The 15,463-nt window shown below is 35.7% G+C and overlaps 1 non-coding gene and 1 pseudogene across 1 annotated transcript; one reads left to right on the plus strand and one right to left on the minus strand.

The window, feature by feature from the left end:
* Nucleotides 1–527: 527 nt before the first annotated feature.
* LOC145603294 (small nucleolar RNA R71) lies at nucleotides 528–632 on the minus strand. The gene has a single exon (XR_014104811.1). It is a non-coding gene; the product is annotated as a small nucleolar RNA R71 (small nucleolar RNA).
* A 7,648-nt stretch (nucleotides 633–8,280) lies between these two features.
* On the plus strand, nucleotides 8,281–8,967 carry LOC145600450 (F-box/kelch-repeat protein At1g55270 pseudogene; annotated as a pseudogene).
* The last annotated feature ends 6,496 nt before the right edge of the window (nucleotides 8,968–15,463 follow it).

Here is a 15,463-nt window from a genome sequence, read left to right on the forward strand (position 1 = left end):
GACCCTGAAATCGAACGATCCTTTCATAAGCAGAAGAACCTTTTCAGACAGGTACGAGACACTTCTGAAGGTAATCCACCTTTGGAACCCCCATCTGATTCTAGTGCCACAGAAGTTTCTTCAGAACCAGAATCAAAGATGGCGGCTCAAACACCTCGCAAGCTCAGCGATTATTCACAGCCATCATTGATGGATTTTCCACATCTCACTCCTACTCCGGCTCTTGATGGAGTGCAATTCGAGATTAAGCCCCAATTTATCACGATGATAGAAAGGAAGCAATTCAGTGGAGCTAAGGGTGAAGATCCTACTCTTCACATTGTAGATTTCTGTCAATATTACAATACCATTAGGCAAGCTGGGGTCACGCAAGACCAAATCAGGGAGATTCTTTTTCCCTTTTCTTTATGTGGAAAAGCTAAACCATGGTTTATTGGTTTGAATAGAACTGCACTTGGTATTACTGATCGGGAAACTCTTGCTTCAAATTTTTATAATAAATATTACCTTGTAGAGAGAACAGCTTTACAAAGAAGTGCAATTCAAAACTTTGCCCAAGAGCTAGATGAAACTCTATATGAGGCTTGGGAAAGTTTTAAGGATCTACAGAGAGAATGCCCCCACCATAATATGGCACAATGGAAGTTGATTCAAGCTTTTTACAATGGGCTTGGAAACACATCTAGAACAATTCTAGATTCTACAGCTAGTGGGAGGTTCATGAATCTCAATGTTGAGAATGCAGGTCAAGTTATCGAAGATATGGCAATTCATAATTCTCAATATGGGAATCCGAGAGGGTTTGCTAACAAAGGAAAACATAATGTTGATTCCGTATCCTTTTTGCAGGCTCAGTTAACATTTATTTTCCAGAAAATAGATAATCTTAGTTATGCTATTCCTAACTCTGTAGCTAACGTTTCTGCTGTTAATAATACCAATGAAGCTTTTTGTGAAAATTGTGGAATTGTAGGACACTGGGAGCAAGATTGTAGGAGTTCCATGGAGCAAGTTAATGCCTTTCAAACCTATAGGCAAAATAACCCATACTCCAACACTTATAATCCTGGCCTCTGGAACCATCCATATCTTTCCTACCAGAGTACCAATGTACAAAATCCTCCACCTCCACAACAATCACAACAACAACCACCACCACAACAAAAATATTACTATCCTAACTCTGGCCAGAAAATCCAATCACAGCCCTCCTCATCTTCTGACCCTACCTTGTCAGAAATTAGAGTGATGCTAGGAAATATGCAAAAGCACATGGAGAGTAGGGATGCTCAAATTGATTCGATCCTAACCCATAATAAAATCATGGATAATCAAATTGCGCAGATTTCCTCTACTCTACAAGCCCGCCAACATGGAGCCCTACCATCGCAGCCAGTACAACTTACAGATCAAGCTTATGCAATTATCCTGAGGAGTAGTTCACACTATGATGGGCCTCCTATGCCCAAGGATGATGAACCTGTTTTAATGAAAATTGCTAATTCTGATTCTGTTATACCTAATGATCTTAACACTAGCCCTGCAGGGCTCCAGGGTAGTACTAATATTTCTAATGATACATTGCAGGGTATAAATCCAGAGAAGGTTGCAACCCAAGATAAGGGTGGAGATGTTCAAAATCCAGTTATCAAACTACCATTCCCCAATAGACATTTGAAGACTAAGTTGGATAAGCAGTTTGGTAAGTTCTTGGAGATGGTGAAATATTTGCAGGTAACAGTTCCTTTCATAGAGTTAATTAGACAAATTCCTGCGTATGCTAAATTCATGACAGAAATATTGACTAGGAAAAGGTCTATTAGTAAGGTAGAGACATTTGCTTTTACTGCAGAATGTAGTGCCGTGCTACAAAATAAATCTCCACCTAAACTAAAAGATCTAGGTAGTTTCTCTATCCCTTGTCATATTGGCAATCTGATGATTGATAAAGCATTATGTGATTTGGGTTCTAGTGTTAGTGTTATGCCATCATCTGTATGTTCTAAGCTTAATATAGGTAAATTAAAAGCTACCAATATTACTTTGCAAATGGCCGACCGTCCTCTTAAATACCCTTTAGGTGTTTTAGAAGATGTTCCTGTTAGAGTAGGTAAGTTTTATATACCTGTTGATTTTGTTGTTCTTGATATGGAGGAAGATTTGCAAACTCCAATTATTTTGGGTAGGCCATTCCTTTATACCGCGGGAGCAATTATAGATGTGAAAAGTGGCAAACTGACACTATCAATATGGGATGATAATATTATTTTTAATCTGAATATTGCCCCTAAAATCCCCATGATAGAGGAGAAGTGTTTTAGTATTGATGTGGTCGATAATTATTCAAATGAGCCCCAAGCTCTTGTTAAAGATCCCTTGGAGGCAGTATCTTGTGTGGCATCTTCCGCAGGAAAAGCCAATATATGGAAAGAAGAAGTGGATGCAATAGAACGAGCTCTATATTGTGAAGGGCTTGGTTTTGATGATGAGAAAGTGGAGAAAAGTGAGCAAGTTGCGAGGACCGAGCCCGTAATGCGAGTCCCACTTGATCGAGTGACAATAGCTCAGTCGAGTGAAGAACTAAGGCAATTTAAGGCCAAGGAGGTGTCCCTTGCAAGCAATATTGAAGAAACCCCAGTTCAAGCCGCGGGATTTCAGCCCGACCGGACGAAGACGCGCCCGATCGGGCGCGAGAAGAAGACAGATTACAGTCTCAATTTCGCCCGACCGGGCGCCAGAAGGGGTCGTATACGACGAATCTCGCCCGATTGGGCGAGATGGCGCTCGACCGGGCGCGTGAAGGATCAATATCGAGGACTAATTTTCGCCCAATCGGGCGAGAAACCGCCCGATCGAGCGCGTGGTTAGCGAGTTACAGTCCCTTTTCGCACCCGATCGGGCCAGAGGGGCCCCGATTGGGCGCGCCACCACCCTTCCCCCCGTTTTTTCTTTTTCTTTTTCTTTCTTTTCTCTTTTTATCTTTTTCTTCTATTTTCATTCTCTTTCTAAAACCAGGTGACGTTTAGCCGCGCTGGGCGAATTCCTAAGTCAATGAGGACATTGTCTGATTTTGGCTTGGGGGAGTTTTTGGATTGAGGTATGGTTTCTTGATTTCTTTTTGTTTTTGGTGTGTTTAGTATAGATTTATTGCTTTCTAGTATAGATTTACCGCTTTAAAAAAATGAAAAAATACAAAAAAATTAGAAAAATAAAAAAATCCAAAATTACTTTCCAATGAAAAGATGAATCATGCTTCCCTGTGCCCCTAAAAAAATTGTTTTGACTCTTGGTTGTTGATGATGAACATTGTGGATAAGTTGGTCATGATTTGATGTTTGATTGCCTTGAATCTTCACATGCGTCAATTTTGCCCAACTACTTGTGAATATAGTGCTTGACTAGTTGATTTGGTGAGGAATGTGTGTTACTTCCTGGTATATCAATGAAGTTGAGTATTGGTTTTTAACTATTAGTAATGTTTATATGATTCATTATTATGCACAATGAGGAAGACGAAGGCATTTGTTCTTTTAGGTAGCCTTTAGATGATATTAGATACATTTGTTTATTTAGCCTTTAGTTGCTACCCGTGTTGTTTCCTTGGCCTTTTTATTGTTTATTTAGCCACATTACAAGCCTATATAACCCCCATTGGTTACTAGTTCCAAGCTTGGCTTGGGGGAGTTAATAGTGAGTGAGGTGAGGGAGTTGTAGTGTGCACATAATTTGCATGATGTGGGTCGATTTGAGAAGTTATTTGTTGTTCTTATTTTGTGGATTGGAGAAATTGAAAAAAAGTGTTCAAAAGTTGAAAAAATTTCCAATGTGAGATAAAAAGAAAAAAAAGAGCAAAAGGAAAAGAAATGTTCAAAGTGTTCTAATAAAGGTTGCTCAAAAGAAAAGAAAAGAAAGAAAAAAATAAGTTTCAAAAGAAAAACTCAAGTTTAAAAAAAAGAAAAAAAAAAGAAGTTCAAAGTTTGTTTGTTGATAAGTCTATTTTATATATATTTTATTCCCCGTCCCATGGTCATATTTGTGCTTATTTGAGCTCTTCGAGCTATTTTTATTACTAATATACGTTTTCTAGTGTTTTTGTAGAGTTGGTATTATTTTGTAGGAATTTGCAGATTTATGATAATTCATGAGCTTATTGAGCCACTACGAAGACATTAGAGTCAGATCGTATTTTATGACCGGATATTTAAAGCCCAAGATCGAGTTACAGGAATTTAGTTCGTTGATTAAGGATTCGGTTCGTAAGTACAATACTTTGTATTATTACGAGTCTAAGATATATGACGAAGAAGGAAATATCGGACCAAGTAACGAGGCCACGAACCATAATGACACTTAAATTATTGGCCCAGTTTGTTGGCCCAAACGAAGATTCAAGCAACCCACTATCAGATTTGCTGGGTGTGGCCCAATGCCCGATCGGGCGAGTATGCCGCAAGTTAGTTTAGGTCGGTTAATGGGGAATTATAAAAGCCCAATCAGTTGGTTGTTAGAGAGGTTAGGTAAGCTTTTATTATTACTCCGTAGTTTTTAGGAGCAGCTTATTTTTTCGTTTTTGATTTTAGTGTTAGTTTTCATTAATTTCCATAAGATTAGTTTTTGGAGAATTAGTTTAAGTTGACTTTTTGGTTCCTAGTTTTTCCAAACGTTTTTTGTTTTCTTTAGTTAAGTTTAATGCTTTTCATTAACTTTAATATTTATCATATATCATATTTATCATATATTTGTCAAAATCTGTCATTGAGTATGGTGATTATGCTAAGAATGTCTTTGTGGGGCAGAACTTCCAGGGCAGCCATCTCCTTCTTCGTGGTCTCGACCGTGTAGGGGAATGGTGAAAGTTAACTGTGATGCTCACGTTTGGAATACGACTGGACTTGGGGTTGTTATAAGAGACGAGGAGGGGATTGTCCTTGCTGCTGCTGTTCGAAAGGAGAAGGTGGGGTGGTCTTCTGATGTTGCTGAAGCTGCAGCGTGTTGCTTTGGGCTCCAACTCGCAGCAAGACTGGGTGACTCTTCTGTAATCCTAGAGAGTGATGTGTTGAGTGTGGTTAATGGTGTGAGGAAGAAGGCTATCAGTTATACTCCTTTCTCGTTGCTTGTTGAGGATGTTAGTGTGTCGTCTAATCTTTTCGTAGCTTTCTCTATTTCTCATGTTAAGAGGGCGGGTAATACACTAGCTCACCACGTAGCTAGGTGGGATTCTAGTGGTTGTAATGAACGAGTTTATTTAGGTCCTTTCCCCCAAAGTCTAATATCTATGGCGGAGATCGACCTCTATTAATATTATTATCCACAGGTCTTTCAAAAAAAAAAAAGTTTGTTTTCATTGTTTTTTCGTATCTTTAGACTTTCGTTATTTCTCTGTTTTATTTTAGCTTGGTTAATTATTGTTTTAAATATGTTTTTTTTAATCGCTTTGATTAGTTTAATTTTAATTATGCACGAGTAGTTTTATTTTAGGGTTATGAGGATCCATGATTAATATGAAAGGGTAATTTATTATTGTTAATTGTTAATGTTTAATTGATTTCCTATTGATTGATTTAATGTTATGCAATTAGATTAGCGCTGGTTTAATTGTATGAGTTATGCAATATTGATTCGAGATTCGAGAGATGAGAATTAATGTTTAGGCTTAGTGTCAAAAGGCAGGCTAATTTATAAATGGTTAAGTCGAGATTCGAGAGATAAGATTTAATACCGGTAGATTAATTCTGTGATTGTAATACGTAGCGAAAGCCCTTTTTGATCTGATTAATTGATGCATTGATGTTTGATTATTATGTTTTACCCTGGAATGTTATTTATTGGTGAACCTATGCCCTAAGTCTTTTATTCATTGATTTCTTCTATTTTTATTCTTCCTACTTTACTCTTAGTAGTTTATTATTCCTTCGATTATAATATTTTGTTACTCTATAATCTAGATTATAATAATTAATTAGGAATAGAAAGACTCGTTTCCCTGTGGATTCGACCCTACTTCCCTATCTATTTTAGTTAGTGGTTTTAGGAATTACTTTTGATTAGGTGAATACGACTTTAGCCTGTCATTTGTTCACTCAAGTTTTATAATATCATATTTGTTTGAGCGAAGTTGTAAGGGTTGAAGATATTATTAATATTGGTTGGTTTGATTGGTGAATTTTTGTAGAGTTGAGTTATGTTGGAGATGATTGGTCATTATTTATTTTTTTCCTTGGTTTTATTAGTATTTGGCTCCCCTTAAGCATGGTTTTTCTCTCCCTTTTTCCAAAATATTTCTTACCCTTTACCCTAGTCTTACATTACAAGCTTTGAAGACCTTCCGACCTTTGTGCATAGAATTGTATGGGTGTGAAAGTAGTTGTTTATCAATGCGAAGGATGACTTGATATATTCTGAGTCGACTATCTAGGCTGAGTGCTTATCTCTTTAAACACACGAGTGTTGTGAGTTTGGGAGGGAATTGTTCACATTTAAGGGGTTGGTTGGAGAGCGATCGAGTACATCTTTTACTCGCCACATAAATGAGAGTTGAGTGTGTGAGCAATAGTCTTGAATTCTATATGCTCTTGTGGTTTGCTCTAGTTGACAATTGTTAGGGAAGATAGGTAATTGGATGGATTTGAGTATTGGATGGATTTGAGTGATTGATTATGATGCTTGTTTGTTGGATTGGCTTTGAGTTGCGTTATGAATTCTGGATTTTATTCGGGGTGAAGTTATGATTTGTTTTGATTCATTGCCTTGCTTAGGGACAAGCAAGGGTTTGGCTTGGGGGAGTTTGATATATGTGTTTTATATGCTATTTTATCCCCCGTCCCACAATCATTTATTTGCATATTTGAGTTCTTTGGAGCTACTTTTAGTACTAATGTGTGGTTTCGAGTGTTTTGTAGAGTTGACATTTGTTTTGTAGGAATTTCTCGGATTTGTCAGTGATTTCTATGTTCTTCCGGCCACTACGAGATATGAAGCTTGTATCACATTCATGACCGTTGATTGTAGCCCAAGATCGATTGTATCGGTGATTAAGGGCTTAGTTCGTGGAATTGGTCCGAGCTATAGACCAAGGAAAATAAGGTTTAGGCTTTTTATGAGTTGAAGCCCAAAGAAAAAGAGGAGCAAAGGTGCCTAAGAGAAAAGCCGGGCCCGATCGGGCGGATTCCCTGATTACGAAGGCGAAGCAAAAAGGCAGGCCTGATTGGGCGCGTGTTTCTGGAAGGCATTTTAGCGTCGATTAATTTGTTTAAGCTTAGGATTTTTTCTAGCTTAGTTTAAGTACGCTTTTGTTAAGCGAGTTTAGCATTCTTCCCCTTCATTCTATTCTATTCTGTTCTTTTATCTCTCTCTCCCTCTCTCCTTAATTAAACTCTTAGATTTAGTTTTAAGTTTTGGGATTTCTCTCTTGTTTTCTCTCTCTACACTCTTGGTTTATACAATTTCATACTTCCTTCTTTTGGTATTATCTCTTTTCTCTTTTATTAATTATTTTCTTTGATTTAATCTTAATCATGTCTTGTTTAATTGTTTTGATTAGTTTAGATTTTAATATGCGTGAGTAGTTTAATTCTAGAGTTTTGGGGGATCCATAATTTTTTATGAAGGGATAATTTGTTATTATTGATTGTTGATATTGCACGATAATTTGTCATTGAATTGTTTTAACGCTTTACAATTAGATTATGAATCGAGCAGATGTGATTGATTGTAAAAGTATAGCAATATTGAATTGATGAATCGAACAAATGTTAATTTGATATTAAAGACTATTTTCAATAGGAACTTAGATCTAATAAATTGCGAGAGCCTGTTAGATCTATGTTGATTAATAAATTGCGAGAGCCGGTTAGTCATGTTATCTATGCAATGTTAATTGTTGGTTGTTATGTTTTATCCCGAAATATTAATTAATGGTGAATCTGTGACCCTAGGCCTTTTATCATTGATTTCTCCCCACTCTTAATCTTTGTAGTATAGTTTCCTTTTAATAACAATATTTTGGCTACTTAATAGTTTAGATTATAAAAATTAATTAGGAATAGAAAGACTCGTTTCCCTGTGGATTCGACCGTACTTCCCTACCTACATTAGTTAGAGGATTTAGGAATTACTTTTGATTAGGTGATACGACTTTAGCCTATCATTTAGTTTATGCACAAATTTCTTGTAGTTAGGAAATTAATGTCTTTTCCATTACTAGAAGAAATTTGATATCTTGCTTACTCATTTGCGAACACATGGTCCAGGTTTATTCTGTGTCATGCTACCGCAAAGTAGATGCTGGTTTATTGTTGGTGCAAGAAAATTTGTTCTTGTGTCATAGATAATTGTCTTTATGTGGCTTGTGGTGAATGTGAAGGAAACCAACGGGCTATTCGACCAGTTGAGGTGTATGACCTATATAGGAACAGGTGGTCTTCTAACTTAGAAATGAGCACAGGGATGGTCCCTTTCATTGGGGTGGTGTACAATGGAATGTGGTATTTAAAGGGACTAGGTTCTCATCGTCAGGTTATGAGTGAGGTTTATGATCCTGAGAACAGCACCTGGAACCCTGTGACTGGTGGGATGGTTACAAGTTGGAGAAATCCAAGCACAACCATGAATGGTCAGCTTTATTCCATTGACTGCAGGGATGGGTGTAAGCTTAGAGTATATGATGAGGCAACTGAATCCTGGAGCAAATTTATAGATAGCAAACTCCATCTTGGGAGTTCTCGAGCTCTGAAGGCTGCTGCACTTATCCCTCTTAATGGCAAGCTCTGCATTATTCGTAATAACATGAGTATTAGTATGGTTGATGTCTGCAGCCCTGATAAACCAGTGGAGAGTAATCCACACCTGTGGGAGAACGTTGGTGGGAAAGGTCATTTTAGGACGATGGTTAGTAATCTGTTGTTGAGCATTGCTGGTCGAAGTGGAGTAAAGAGTCATATTGTGCATTGACAGGTGCTTCAAGCATGAGAATCAGTGGATGTTTCATCTTTAAAACACACCATGACAATAATGACGCTCTCCACGGGTTAATCCGTTGATGACCGTGAATTTTTTTTGGTTTTAATGGGCAAAGTTGAATTTCGAGTACATTACTGAAAGGGATTGGCTAAACAATGAATTACAGAGTATAATGTTGATGAATTCTATTTCACAGTTTATCATTAAGGGTTTTATTCAACTTATTTAAACATTCTAATGCTTATTTAAAAAAAGTTCAGATTAGATAAAAACAATTCAGATCAAAGTAAACCACATAAATTATGCTACAGAAATAACTACAATCTTAAAATATTCATATCAGATCATATTAGAAAAATTCAGACATATTAAACCTGAAATTTTCAAATCATGTTTGATAAGATAAAATAATTCAGACGAATCAAACACATCCTAAACTGTTACATAAAAAGAGATTTTATTAGTGAAAACTAACTCAATTTAATTTGGTCCACAATTTATCGTCCACGTCCCAAAAAATATTTTCACTAATATTATTGGGACTTATCTCAATTCCTCAAAAAATATTTTCCCTAATTTTTGGTCCACAATTTAGAAGTTCCTCCTGTTAGTAGATAAGCAAATTAAACGAAAGTACTTATCTCAATGTTGTGTAGACCAATTTATAATTGCCGCGTCGTGGTAAACCACTGACCTAAAAGACGATTCCGCGCTACCCCGGTGCAGTAGACATCAAGCGGTCGCCCTCCAGGATAAGCACGGCGCCGGAATTTGTGTGCACTCACAAACCCGACTGGAATTCAGAATACTTGCCCAAAAACCGAAGGGATATATTTTAAGAGAAGGTAAGAAGTTAAAGATGGATGGTTTTATTGTCATATATTTCGGAGGTGAATAATGTTGATTTATAAGGCAATGGAGGGAGTAAAAACAACCAGCAATTAAGGGGAAATGGTCATCAATCAAGTGGTGTAACATCCACCCATTAATCCCCAATAAGAGCTAGCTTTAATCAACATTAAAAGGGTAACGGCTAGTCTTTAAGTAACAACATTAATCAGCAATAATGCCCATTAAATTAGCAATAAGAGGAAGCTAAAATTAAGGGTTTCCAATAGCCATTAAATCCCAACAGTCAAAAGAATAAACACCGTAACTTTCTTGGTTTTACTTCAAGAACTTCCAACTAACAATCCCCTACAGGTTCGAAGAAGTGAAAAGAAAGAAAGAGAGAAAATTGGTTTTGGGCAAAACAAAACAATTGCATAAGTGTCAATGTCTCGCGACTTGAATTAACACATAGTGGACATCAAGCTATGATCCCTCACCTACCAAGTGACCTTCGTCTTGAACTTAATAGGGAGTTAGGGACCTGTCACTTTGAGCCACACAATTGAACATGTATAATATTCTGAAATTCCGCGAATAAAGGTGACGCATTATACTGGCCATACGTCCAGCCTGGATGCTCATAGGTGCTCTAGAGTATTAGCCCACCCATTACTCATAGGAAGCGGCCACACTTCCACACCTAAGTAGGTGAATCCCATCAAGTGTGAGTTACATCACACCACCAAAAATATGGATATGGGTTCATTAAGAGCCATTTGCTCATCCTCTTTCCATTTGTAGCAAGAACACATCAAACATCTAGGGATGGACAAAATAAAATTTTGTGCTTCCGAATTATTCCATAATGTTCCCCTTTGAACTCATGATGAGTAGGAGTTGATTACTTGTAATTCATACTTTGGGCTTTAGTCCCATCCCTTCCGATGTTACCAAAACTAGTTTTGTACAAGGCCTTTATTAGTTAACGGATCCGTAACATTCCTTTTAGACTTTTTCTAGTCTAGTGATATCACCCTATTCGACAATTTATCTCTGACATCAACCATTATAGGCATGGTTCAATCAAAAGTAACTTCAACTTGCAAATCACAACGAATTCCCCTACAATGGGATATTTGCAAGCACATTTGCTCATAAGAGCCATATACTCTTGACCATCTTGCCTCATAATAACCTGTCAATTCAAGAGCAATAAATTTAGATTATTCCAAAACAAACATAGCAAAACAAGGTTGCTTAGCACAAATTCAAAACATAGCTCCACCACTTAGTGGTGCAGACATAACCGCTTGAGTTTGAACTCATCGTCGAACTCCAATCACTCATGGAAACTTGCAATAGTGCAAACTCTAATCTTGTGTACTTTTCAAGTACCTATGCAACCTCCTCAAACCTATCTAAAGATCATTGCTCGAGTTAAGAGTATACTTTCTTAATCTACTTACATAATAAGCAATGTCAGACTAAGAATAGTTCCCAAGAAACATAGCAATACCAAATAGACACAAATGCTCACATATGATCAAGAAAATTCAAAATCTTTATATTGTAGCAATGACTCATCCATCCCAAGTTTAGCCATATAGACTTTCAACAAAACTCAGTGAATTAGCGACAAAATCCATAGAAGAAATATCATGCATTACAATCCCAAGGAAAAGATTGTAGAATTCTACACATAGTTAGACATAACCTAACTCATAGTCAACGACTTCTTCCACGGAAACAATTACTCATGACATTTCACTAGTTTAAAGTTGATACTCTAAAGACATAAAGATACCAAAACAAACTTGTAAGGCAAACACCATCAAAAACCGTCTTTAGCACAATTAATCACTTTAAGGCTTTGCATTAAATAATAGAAAACTCTAACATTAATGCCTCTCATTACTACTATATTCAAATATCCACCACTAACTAAAGAAGAAAGAAATAAATAATTTCCCAATGTGAAAATCTAACCACTTGAAACATAGTAGTAACACACAAATATGCTCAAAGACAATTTATCCATATAAAGGATCAATCAGGCTCAGGATAAAGTTACTCTAAGTCTCGCCTATAAAGTCATAAACTAATCCAATTACTAATCAAAAAAATGAGCCAAGACTTTGAGTCCAACATTAATTCTTTATTACTTCCCCCACATTGGACGACAAAGTCCGATTCAAAGCCCTTAGCAATACTCCTAAAACCCACGTTCTCAATGAATGAAATATTTGGACATAAAACTCCCTCAAAAATCACATGGGGTCTTTATTAATATAGATTTCTTATAAAGAAAACGCATAAGTTTATAAAACATGAACCCCCACATGGAAGGACAAGGTTCAAATACCAAAATAGAGCATAAACAAATATATGGTTGGGAAAAATTCACAACTATGTCATAACACTGGGTATAATAACATATAAGGTGGACAAGAGCAGAGATCTTTGAAACATTGAATTAATCAAAGATAATAATTCAACAACACCTCAAAATATTAACTCCCAAGCCACCATATAAAATTCAAGGTATTTACAAATTACTCATGCTTTATTCATAAAGAATTATAACACAATAAAGAGTCATAGGCGGTAACCTAAACCATCATAAAATATTGGAAAAATCATAGTCTAATTCCCAAAATACTTTACTAGAAAATTCTCCAAAGAAAAAGTCATATAATCTCCTTAAGAAAAATTATCACATAATTTCCCTTCACAAAACTTAACAGATGTAAGAATTATAAATTCTACACTTACATGTTAAACCGAGAATAAAGTAATGAAATCAATTGAGTTATGAACAAAGCTTCTCAATACGAGTATTGCATATCATGGATTCAAGAAATTGACATAATACATCTCAATTCCATGCTCAGCACATACATGAATCATGATAAAAGTAGTACTTGGAGTACATATATACATGTACCTCAAAAACATGTTAAACAATATTGCTCAAAACATCCTACTGAATAGCAAGTTAATCCAAAATGTAGAACCAACAAATTAATGGTAACTGATTATATGCATTTAAATGTCATACTCATAAAATATCGACATTATAACTTTAATTTCTATTAATCATTTAACAAATATTTATTTGACAAATTCAACATTCAACATACTTTGTCAACAACCACAAAAGCATATATTTGTTAAGATGATTACTAGGAATTAAAACAAATTGTAAACATAATAACATGAGACTTGGTTTAGAGTGAACCTCCCTTGAATTAAATCAAGTAACATGTGCAAGACCTCTATGAGATGCCCAACCGTCCTCATTGTAAATAAGGGCCTCAAGATGTCAACATAACTTACTAATCTGAGCAGCTAGTGAGAATCCAACCGTTGAATAATAAGCCTCATGTGTCCCAAACATACTCCCAAAATTTCAGCCCAAACCGACCAAGGATGACCTTTGATCGGGGGTCATCTTTGGGACTGCTCCCGAAAATCCGCGAATAACGAACAAGTCCTCAAAAAAAATAGTATATTACAGGAATTAGAAAATGTCAACAAAAACTCCACAAAACAGTGAGATTTGGGAAACACTAAATCCCAAAAAATTACGACGTATAATTAAAAACATTGTACAACTCCTTTAAGATTGCAAACTGTTAAAAATATAAGTGCATCCAATAGCATTATAATTTTCACTATTAGTCATTGAAAATAAACTAGTAGTAGGCAGAATTAAGCAAATGAAGAGGAAATCAAAATCCACCGGCCATGCAACGAATAATGTACAACATTAATAAGCCATAAAAAAAGAAACTAATTAAATGGGTAATTATGGCTTAAATTAGTCTCACCTTTTTTCGTGACTAACATGCATGTGTAGAAGGATAATGACCAAAGAAAGCTATAACCAAGCCAATCAATTTTTAAACAAATCAGACTCAAAGCTATTCTTCTACACAGTATATAGCAACCACTCAAATATGTCAAGAAAATCAATTAAAAATAAAAATAACATAAAGAAGTGGCCATAATTCCATAAACATACATATATACTATAGTTGACCATAAGTCCATAACATATTAGGTAGTCAAATTTACAAATGGCCTACCAAAGCAACAATAAATCAAAAAAACATGCAACATTATAGTTATAAGCAATATTCTCTGCAATCAGTAGCATTACCCCTAGCAATTAGAGATTGGAGGAATATACTCTAAATCAGACAAAAAATATAAATTGAGCAAACAATGTAAAACACATGATAACCGATAACAAAAGTATAATTCTCATTCCAATACAATTCATCAGCATCGTCACAAACTCACAATCGCAACAAAATATGGTCTAAATAAAACCGAATCACAACATTATGTAAACTTGACATAAAAAATTCAAATATTTAGAGGTCAATCAATCGTCTTTTAGATTGTTAGTAGATAAGCAAATTAAACGAAAGTACTTATCTCAATGTTGTGTAGACCAATTTATAATTGCCGCGTCGTGGTAAACCACTGACCTAAAAGACGATTCCGCGCTACCCCGGTGCAGTAGACATCAAGCGGTCGCCCTCCAGGATAAGCACGGCGCCGGAATTTGTGTGCACTCACAAACCTGACTGGAATTCAGAATACTTGCCCAAAAACCGAAGGGATATATTTTAAGAGAAGGTAAGAAGTTAAAGATGGATGGTTTTATTGTCATATATTTCGGAGGTGAATAATGTTGATTTATAAGGCAATGGAGGGAGTAAAAACAACCAGCAATTAAGGGGAAATGGTCATCAATCAAGTGGTGTAACATCCACCCATTAATCCCCAATAAGAGCTAGCTTTAATCAACATTAAAAGGGTAACGGCTAGTCTTTAAGTAACAACATTAATCAGCAATAATGCCCATTAAATTAGCAATAAGAGGAAGCTAAAATTAAGGGTTTCCAATAGCCATTAAATCCCAACAGTCAAAAGAATAAACACCGTAACTTTCTTGGTTTTACTTCAAGAACTTCCAACACCTCCATGCCCCTTGCATCTTTCACAATATTGAAACTTTGCAAAACTCTATTTTCTCATTTTTGTTTCTCACTAGGGATGTCTTGCGCGCGTGCTAATTAGTGTTGTAGCTTAGTCTATTTTTACTCGGTTATCAATCATAAGGCATCATGTAGTTAGCCTATAAAACTTTACGTTTTTGCAAATTTTGATCTATGGATAAGGAGTCATAGAAATTATAAATGATTGCGATTTGAATAGGTTGTGCTGAGATACAAGTTTTGTATAATGAAACGTTTTTACGATGAAGTTTGTGTAAATAATTATGATGGGTCAATATTCAATTTTGTTAGTTGATTATGTTTTTGGTTAATAATTTCTTGAGCCCAATACATAAGGTATTCGATGATTATGGTGTTATGGGTAATTCATTTTACAATTTACAAAGGCCCATTAATTGGCTTGTGAATGTGATAGGCTTTAGCTTGCTGATATAGTTGTCTTGGTTAAGTGTTTTTAGTTTTTGTTGTTAATTGTGGCGTAATGGATGTATCCTTGAAACTTATGAAATGAAATGAAATGAACTTTTGGCATATGTGACTTGGTTTTGTGAAGTTCTTGTATAGTTCTAGTGCAACAAGTCTTTACATTTTAAAGTTAATCTTATATTAACCATGTTAAAAAATCAACTTTTCATATCTGACAT

This window comes from Chenopodium album, chromosome 21, assembly GCF_948465745.1.
Source record: "Chenopodium album chromosome 21, dcCheAlbu1.1, whole genome shotgun sequence".
Taxonomy (NCBI): domain Eukaryota; kingdom Viridiplantae; phylum Streptophyta; class Magnoliopsida; order Caryophyllales; family Amaranthaceae; genus Chenopodium; species Chenopodium album.